This window comes from Solanum verrucosum, unplaced genomic scaffold (assembly GCF_900185275.1).
Source record: "Solanum verrucosum unplaced genomic scaffold, falcon-dt-bn FXZP01000173.1, whole genome shotgun sequence".
Taxonomy (NCBI): domain Eukaryota; kingdom Viridiplantae; phylum Streptophyta; class Magnoliopsida; order Solanales; family Solanaceae; genus Solanum; species Solanum verrucosum.
The window spans coordinates 26,858-37,380 of record NW_026020260.1 but is presented as its reverse complement, the minus strand read 5'-3'; positions in this window follow the sequence as shown (position 1 = coordinate 37,380).

The following is a 10,523-nucleotide window of genomic DNA, read 5'->3' as shown; positions in this document are numbered from 1 at the left end:
CGACCCGAGAGCACCCCCTAGTCGTTACCAGCGTATTTGACCTCGAAGAGGTCTTATACAAGCCCTTAGCATTCGTCATAACATGTATCATAAAATAAAATCATGGAAAATTTAAAACTTTTACATGGGAAGTTCAACTTCATTTCATATATGAAAAATAGAATCTAACTTCGTCACAATGCACCATCTAGACAGAGAAATATCGAAAATGGGACTTAGCCCTTACATCAATAAGAAATCTTGCAGATAGGAAGTACAACAATGTCTTTCAACATAAGCAAAGAACTAAACATAGAAGCTAGATCATAAGGTCTTGTCCTCGGACTTGAGGACTCACCAACTTGGGGAAGCAACTCCAAGTGTCATGAGAAGTAAGCTTGAATCCTCAACGGCCCGAACCTAAATGTTTGGGAAAAGGGAGAAAATATGGGTTAGTACAACACACGTACTAAGTATGGCTACTATGCATAAAAACCATTGAAACATTCATAAAAGGACATTTTATTCAACACATGCTTTTTGCCAAGTAAATCCAACATGCACACAAATTAAGTATCATAGTCCAAACCAACACAATATCATCCCAACATGTAGACAGCCCAAGCAATACTAGTGCAATGCAAAGAATAGAACCCCATAACCCTATTCAAAGCCAAGTATCACATTAAGGAACCTACTTCATGCATACATTCATAAGATCATATTTCATCATAACTTACCTTATTCATAATGATCATACATAACATAGCTTCAACATACAAAAGTCATAATAATCATAATCATAAGAGAACACTACTACAACCATCTTTTAGGATCCCACAAGTGCAATGTGCAAGAGAAGTCCCATACCCTCCCTTACATTATGTAGAAACCCTTAAGAAAGCCCTAATAAGAGTTCACACCTTTCATACCTTCATTTACTTTTACATTAGGAAAATATTGCAATAACCGACATAGACCATGAGAGCTACATGGAATCCGGTGTTCTACTCCCACACAGAAAAGAGTGGGTTAACACTTGCCTAAGGTGTAACCATTCGTACATAGCTATCTAGGTGGATCCACTAAGCTAGAGTCCTATGTGGGCACAAAGTTAAGGGTCAAGGAGATTGCTTCTAGAAACCCTAACTTACTAAATGTAGAGGTTTCCATCTCATGAGACAACACATACCCTAGGTAATCCAGACTTGCTAAACATGAGGAAAACCATGTGGGGAGCCGGACTTACTAAACGTGAGACCCCCATCTTATTTACATGTCCTTTCGGTGCTAAGCATATGATTCTCTTTTGTAATCATCTTTAGTCATCACATAAGTTCACATTAGCCTTTACTAGACTCTTATGTAGACATCTTATCATAATATCTCATATGTATTCATAAGTGAGTAACAATCCTTTCACTTTAGAAACACTTAGCAAGTGAGTAAACCTTTCACTTTACATTACACTACAATCATGAGAACTACGTTTCAATCATATAGCAATCATACCATAATATACATACATACTTCATACCTAATTCAAGTGTAGAGGGTTAAGGATGAGGAAACTAGGTCATCAACACCACAACAACACATTAGGTATAGCATCATTACAATCTAAGTAATTCACATTTCATACTTGAGTTCAAAGAAGAACCAACCTTCATACCTTCTTGCCCTTCGTGGGACATCCATACTTCAATTACCAAGCAATTCATAACCAATAAATAATACAAGGTAATTCATGAAGTAATAACATAATCAACATCAATATAAGCAATTGACATATTCCCTTCATAGCCTTCAAGGCTTCATTCAAAGACTCAACCCTAATTTCATAGAAATTATACATAACCTAGGTAGAATCATCATACAAACATGAATTACATAACATCACATTCAATTCATAGACTGAAAATCAATATCCAACACAAACTAGGGTTAGAATTAGGAAAAGAAGGAGAAACATGGGTCTCATGGGGAATTCTTCAAGAAACCACCAATACAACATAAATTCATCCATAATTGTTCATATCACATCTATCAAAGTCAGTTTATAACATCAATTTCACTTTAGAAAGAAGACCCACATTATTGGATTGAAACCTAGAAATTGGAGAGTTTGAAATTCATCTTAAAGGGGCCTCTTGGGGAAGGAATCCCAAGAGTGATAAGAAACCATACCTTATTGACGAATTAACCATGAAAATCCGAGTTGAAACCTTGGAGAGTTGGTCTTCTTCTTGAAGCTCCAATCTTCTTCAATGGAGTTCATGAGAAGAGAGAGAGCGAGTAGAGAGAAGGAGGAACTTTAGGGTTAGATCTTTGGGATTTTGTGTTTATTGTTAAAAGTGAGGTAAATTGATTTAAAAATCATTATATACACGTCCCCTAGAGTACCCTAAATACCCCTCACTTAAAAGGACTCTTTATTGAAGTAAAAATAGATTTCTTAATTTCTGCATTTTCGTCGTGGAACAAGTTAGCGACGCAGAGCTGTTCCCTGAAGATATTTGGAATTAAATTTTGAGATAGTAAAGTCCGCGACACGACCGCGTCGCAAACTGAAATTTTTCTCCTTGGCGGAGCAAGTGCGCGACGCGCCCTCATTCCCTCTATGCACAACTTGCAAGCTGCCTTGGCAGCTTGCTTGTCCAAGGTTGGGGTCCTCCTCGAGGCCCCTTAGTGTGGTCCCAGGGAGTCGTATTCGAATATTTTGACCCTAGGAACATATGTTTACCTATTTTAAACCTTTTCACCAGATTATACCATCATACGACACTCCCAAACCTTCCCAAAACCTAAGGACACACTCGAACACATTCTTCTCTAGTTTCCGGACGTCCTGGTTATTTCTGGACGTTTAGACTTTTACTCTTCCAAACCAAGTCAATTACATTAGTTTAGGTTTATAAACATCATTTTAACTACTTTTAAGTCATTATTCATAAGGTGAGGCTCTAACTTTAGTCATAGAATTTCTGGGGTGTTACAATATCCCCCCCCCCCTCCCTTAGGAACATTCGTCCCCGAATATCACTTGGACTACTTTCTAGGGAGATAATGACTCAAACTAGCAGCACAACAACCAGTCACATCAACAACATCATATCATCATATCATATAGGGATTTAATCCACATCATCACTATGCTCAAAACTCTTTGCTTCACATATGTATAGGAGGAACTACCTTCTCCATATTCAATGAGCATAAACATATATATTAAGCAATCAACAAGACATTTCTTTAACAAGACAACATCAAGCATGCTTATTACAACTCTCATGAAGACAACATCACACAATATCTATGGGTGCAATATCAACCATGAGAAACAAAATTCATGAAAACTCAAAATACAACTTAAGCCTGAATTTTCACAAAAATATGCACATACAAGGAAATCATGTCATAATCATCAACACACATGATTTTCAATTTATATCTAACTAAAAGAGACTACTAACCTCAACTTTGGCTAGGAGTAGGAGGAAAAAGATGAGGGTAGCAGGACTACATGTCGACCTCGGCCTCCTACGTTACACCCTCAACTAGGTGGTTTCTCCATAGGACTTTTACGGAGGCAACCTCTTTATTCCTCAACTTCTTAACTTGACAATCTAGGATTTCGCCCGGAACCTTTTCATAAGAAAGGTTCTCATTCACCCCTAAACCTTCTAGAGGGACAATGGACATCGGGTTACCTATACATTTCTTTAACATAAAAATATGGAACACCGGGTGAACCGGGGCTAATTTGATGGGTAATTTCAACTCATAAGCGACCTTTTCGACACACTTCAAGATCTCATAAGGCCCAACATACCGGGGGCTAAGTTTCCCCTTCTTACCAAACTTCATCACCCCTTTCATGGGTGAGATCTTCAAGTAGACCCAATCGCCTACTTCAAATTCAAGGCCTCTCTTTCTATTATCAGCATAAGACTTTTGCCGACTATGTGCCATTTTCAACCTATCCCTTATAAGTCGAACGTTTTCCGTAGACTCATAGACTACCTCGGGACCAAGAAGAGCAAATTCACCTACTCCAAACCACCCAACCAGAGATCGACACCTTCTACCATAAAGTGCTTCAAAGGGTGCCATAGCAATACTCGAGTGGTAGCTATTGTTGTAGGAAAATTCTATTAAAGGTAGGTGGTCATCCCAATTACCTTTGAAGTCAACGACACACGCCCGCTTGACCATCCGTTTGAGGATGAAATGTGGTACTAAGTTTCACTTGAGTACCAAGCCCACTTTGGAAAGACCTCCAAAAATGGGAAGTAAATTGGGCACCTCTATCCGAAATAATCGACAATGGGGCCCCATGCAATTTCACAATCTCCTTAATGTACAACTTAGCATAATCTTTCGCCGAATAAGAAACCTTGACGGGAAGGAAATGGGCTGATTTAGTCAATCTAACCACAATGACCCAAATGGAATCAGGTTGCCTACGGGTTCGAGGCAAACCTACCACGAAGTCCATATTGATCTCTTCCCACTTCAAGTGGGGGTATCAATATCTTGAGTTAGACCTCCCGGTCCTTGGTGCTTGGCTTTGACTTGTTGGCAATTTGAGCACCTAGCCACAAAATCTGCTATGTCTCTTTTCATTCCGTTCCACCAATAAATCTCACTTAAGTTGCGATACATTTTGGTGGCTCCCGGATGGATGGAGTATCGGGACCCATGGGCCTCCTCTAAGATTGTCTCTCTTAGCTCATCCACATCCGGCAAACATAATCTACCTTAGTGCCTAAGCACCCCATCTTCTCATAGAGAGAAAGCTTCTATTTCTTTGTTGAGAACCGACTCTTTTAGTTCCATCAAAATAGGGTCAAGATGTTGCTTAGACTTCACGTCAACAACAACCGATGACTCGAAATTATGATGGACCATGACACCTCTTTTTGGGGAATCTTCAAGTCGGACACCCAACTAGGCAAGCCTATGTACATCACGAGCTAACTCCATTTTCTCTTCTTCCACATGTGACACACTACCCATAGATATACGACTCAAAGCATCCGCAACCACATTTGCTTTTTCGGGGTGGTAAAGGACACTCATATCATAATCTTTTAAGAGTTCCAACCACCTTCTTTGTCGGAGATTCAATTCTTTTCGGCTAAAAACATATTGAAGACTCTTGTGGTCAGTAAACACATCCACATGTACCCCATAGAGATAGTGTCTCCAAATCTTTAAAGCAAAGACTACGGCCGCTAGCTCAAGGTCATGAGTTGGATAATTCTTCTCATGCACCTTGAGTTGTCTCAAGGCATAAGCTATAAATTTACCATGCTGCATGAGGACACAACCCAAACCCACTCGGGAAGCGTCACAATATACTACAAACCCTTCGGTGCCCTCCGGTAAGGTCAAAATCGGAGCGGAGGTGAGCTTATCTTTCAACAATTGGAAGCTCTTTTCACAAGATTCCGACCATTCGAACTTGGACTTCTTTTGAGTTAAGGCCGTTAATGGAGATGCAATAGATTAAAATCCCTCAACAAACCTCCGGTATTAACCGGCCAAACCCAAAAAGCTTCGGATGTCGGAAGGATTCAAAGGTCTAGGCCAATTTTGACCGCATCGATTTTCTTTGGATCAACTTCTATACCCTCACTAGAAACAATGTGACCAAGGAAAGCAACCGATCTTAGCCAAAACTCGCACTTGCTAAACTTAGCATAAAGTTGGTGATCTTTGAGGGCTAGCAATACTATCCTCAAATGATCATGTGATCATCCTCACTTTTAGAGTATATCAAGATGCCATCAATAAAGACAATAACAAATGAGTCTAGAAAATTTCTAAACACACGATTCATAAGGTCCATGAAAGCCGTCGGGGCATTTGTAAGACCAAAGGACATCACTAAGAACTCAAAATGACCATATCTTGTTCGAAAGGCTATTTTCGAAACATCAACATCTCTCACCCTAATTGGTGATAACCCGACCTCAAATCAATTTTTGAAATGTAACTCGGTCCTTGAAGTTGATCAAATAAGTCATCAATCCTAGGTTGTGGATACTTGTTCTTAATGGTTACCTTATTTAACTATCGGTAATCAATACACATACGAAGAGATCCATCCTTCTTCTTCACAAATAACATCGGTGCACCCCAAGGAGATATACTAGGTTGGATGAAACCCTTATCCAACAAATCTTTGAGTTGAGCTTTTAATTCCTTCAACTCCGTCGACGCCATCCGTAAGGAGGGATTGAAATGGGTTGTGTATCTGGCAATAAATATATGTCGAAATCAATTTCCCGTTCGGGAGGAATCCTGGGTAAGTCATCGGGAAAGACTTTCGAAAAATCCTTCACTACGGGGACCGACTCCAAAGGAGGACTCTTGGACTCAAGATCCTTGACCCTCACAATATGATAGAGACAACCCTTAGAAATCAACTTACAAGCTTTTAGACATGAAATGATCCTTCCTCTAGGAACAGATTTCCTCCCTTCCATTCTAAAATGGGTTCATTAGGAAATTGAAACTTCACAATTCGGGTCCTACAATCTATGGATGCAAAACAAGCATGAAACTAATCCATCCCCAATATAACATCAAAGTCTAACATATCAAGTTCCACCAAATCAACCAAAGTGACTCTATTGGGCAAAGATATGGGACAACCCCTATAGACTCTTTTAGCAACTATGGAATCACCCACCGGGGTAGAAACTGAAAAGGGTTTATCTAAGACATCGGGAAGCATATCAAACTTTATAGCCACTAAAGGGGTTACAAAAGACAAATTAGCGCCGGGATCCAATAATGCATAAACATTAATTGAAAACACTTGCAACATACCGGTCACAACATCCGGAGAGCTCTCTTGATCACCTCTGGATTGGAGAGCATAGAAGCGATTCTTCTTAGGAGCATCGGGATTTGGGCCACTTGCTTGTGCTTGAGCATTTTCCCTTCCTTGAGCCTTTAGCAGAGGGCAGTATCTCCTCATGTGGCTGCTCTTACCACAACCATAGCAATTACCTGTGCCAACTAGGCACTTGCCTTCATGTTTTCGACCACACTTTATACAAATAGGCTTCTTAACATAAGGACCACCACCTCTTGATTCTTGAGGCTTGGGGGTAGACACTTTACCTTTGTTGACCCTTGGAGTTTTGGAGGACCTTGGTTGGAAAACCTCTTTTTGAACTTTGGCTTATCTTGGATTTCAAACTTAACCTTAGAAGAATTTCCATCATCTGCCCTTGACCTCTTCAATTCTCTACCAACTCGCTTAAGCCTTTGCTCCTCAATTTTCTCGGCATGAACCATAAGGCGAGAAATGTCCATGCTTGGGATTAGCATAGCCGACCTACATTCATTCACCACAAGATCGGATACACCCATAACAAATTTGTTCATTGTAGCTCTAGAGTCCGACACCAAAGTAGGAGTATGCTTGGACAATTGAGTGAACTTGAGGCCATACTCCTTCACACTCATACCCCCTTGACGGAGGTTGATGAATTCTTGCATTTTCCTCTCCCTTAGTTCCAAGGGGAAAAACCTATCAAGAAAAGCCATCTTGAATGTAGCCCAACTTATCGGACCCTCTCTAATAGGTCTCCCCTCCTTCCATTGTTCATACCACACTTGTGCCACATCTTTGAGTTGATAGGCGGCTAACTCCACCTTTTCTTGAGAAGACACACCCATAGCCTCTAGAACCTTAAACATTTCATCAATCAACCCTTGTGGATCTTCTTCCACTCTAGAGCCAAAGAAAGTAGGGGGATTCATCCTTGTAAAATCCTTATCCTAGAAGCGGTAGTGCTAGCATTGGGGTTCACTTGCACCCTAGCATCCCTTGCAACTTGAGTGGCCAACACTTGAGTCAAATTATGAATAGCCGACGTTATCTCAACATTAGACATAGCCCCTTCTTCAATAGGAACTTGAGGGTTTTGAGGAGCTTGAGGGGGAACCGCCTCATTCACATTCTCCTCACCGGCCCTCCTTGTGTTGTTCCTTTTGTATTCATTGCCTATAAGCACAAGAGAAGGATTAGAAGAAAGGGACTAAATAGAGTTAAGACTCTTAGGCACGACTATGGAATAACAAAAGAGTGAAAATTCCTAAGCATCTCGTAGCCTGTCATTCATAAGTATGGCGCGCTTCACACCCATGAACAAGACTCTACTCGATGTGGTATCCTGTGACATGAATCCTACATTATTCTCAACCTTATGCTCTGATACCAAGTTTGTAAAACCTGAGAGCACCCCCTAGTCGTTACCGACGTATTGGCCTCGAAGAGGTCTTATACAAGCCCATAGCATTCGTCATAACATGTATCATAGAATAAAATCATGGAAAATTTAAAACTTTTACTTGGAAGTTCAATTTCACTTCATATATGAAAAATATAATCTAACTTCTCACAATGCACCATCTAGACATAGAAGTATCGAAAATGGGACTTAGCCCTTACATCAATAAGAAGTCTTGCAAATAGGAAGTACAACAATGTCTTTCAACATAAGCAAAGAACTAAACATAGAAGCTAGATCATAGGGTCTTGTCCTCGGACTTGAGGACTCACCAACTTGGGAAGCAACTCCAAGTGTCTTGAGAAGTAAGCTTGAATCCTCAACGGCCCGAACCTAAATGTTTGGGAAAAGGGAGAAAATATGGGTTAGTACAACACACGTACTAAGTATGGCTACTATGCATAAAAACCATTGAAACTGCATAAAAGGACATTTTATTCAAACATGCTTTTTGCCAAGTAAATCCAATATGCACACAAATTAAGTATCATAGTCCAACAACCAATATCATCCCAACATGAGACAACCCAAACAATACTAGTGCAATGCAAAGAATAGAACCCATAACCCTATTCCAAAGCCAAGTATCACATTAAGCAACCTACTTCATGCATACATTCATAATCATATTTCATCATAACTTACCATATTCATAATGATCATACATAACATAGCTTCAACATACATAATCATAATCATCATAATCATAAGAGAACACTACTACAACCATCTCTTAGGATCCCACAAGTGCAATGTGCAACAGAATCCCATACCCTCCTTACACTATGTAGAACCCTTAAGAAAGCCTATAAGAGTTCACACCTTTTCATACCTTCATTTACTTTTACATTAGGGAAATATTGCAATAACCGACATAAACCATGAGAGCTACATGGAATCCGGTGTTCTATCCCACACCGAAAAGAGAGGGTTAACACTTGCCTAAGGTGTAACCATTCGTACATAGCTATCTAGGTGGATCCACTAAGCTAGAGTCCTATGTGGCACATAGTTAAGGGTCAAGGAGATTGCTTCTAGAAACCCTAACTTACTAAACGTGGGGGTTTCCATCTCATGAGACAACACATACCGTGGGTAATCCGACTTGCTAAACGTGAGGAAACCCATGTGGGGAGCCGGACTTACTAAACGTGAGACCCCCATCTCATTTACATGCCCTTTCGGTGCTAAGCATCTAATTCCCTTTTGTAATCATCTTTAGTCATCACATAAGTTCACATTAGCCTTTACTAGACTCTTATGTAGACATCTTACATAATAGCTCATATGTGTTCATAAGTGAGTAACAATCCTTTCACTTTAGAAACACTTAGCAAGTGAGTAAACCTTTCATATAGAATCATTACAATCATAAGTATCTAATTCAAGTGTAAGGGTTAAGGAATGAGGAAACTAGGTCATCAACACCACAATAACACATTAGGTATCGCATCATTACAATCTAAGTAATTCACTTTCATACTTGAGTTCAAAGAAGAACCAACCTTCATACCTTCTTGCCCTTCGTGGGACATCCATACTTCAATTACCAAGAATTCATAACCAATACATAATACAAGGTAATTCATGAAGTAATAACATAATCAACATCAATATAAGCAATTGACATATTCCCTTCATAGCCTTCAAGGCTTCATTCAAAAGACTCAACCCTAATTTCATAGAAATTATACATAACCTAGGTAGAATCATCATACAAACATGAATTACATAACATCACATTCAATTCATAGCCTTCATAATATCCAACACAAACTAGGGTTAGAATTAGGAAAAAAGGAGAAACATGGGTCTCATGGGAATTCTTCAAGAAACCACCAATACAACATAAATTCATCCATAATTGTTCATATAACATCAATCAAAGTCAGTTTATAACATCAATTTCACTTTAGAAAGAAGACCCACGTTTTTGGATTGAAACCTAGAAATTGGAGATTTTGAAATTCATCTTGAAGGGGCCTCTTGGGAAAGGAATCCCAAGAGTGATAAGCAACCATACCTTATTGATGAATTAACACGAAATATCCAAGTTGAAACCTTGGAGAGTTTGGTCTTCTTCTTGAAGCTCCAATCTTCTTCAATGGAGTCTTGAAAAAAAAAAGAGATAGTAGAGAGAAGGAGGAACTTAAGGTTTAGATCTTTGGGGTTTTGTGTTTGAGTGATAAAAGTGAGGTAAATTGAATTAAAAAATCATTATATACACAAATC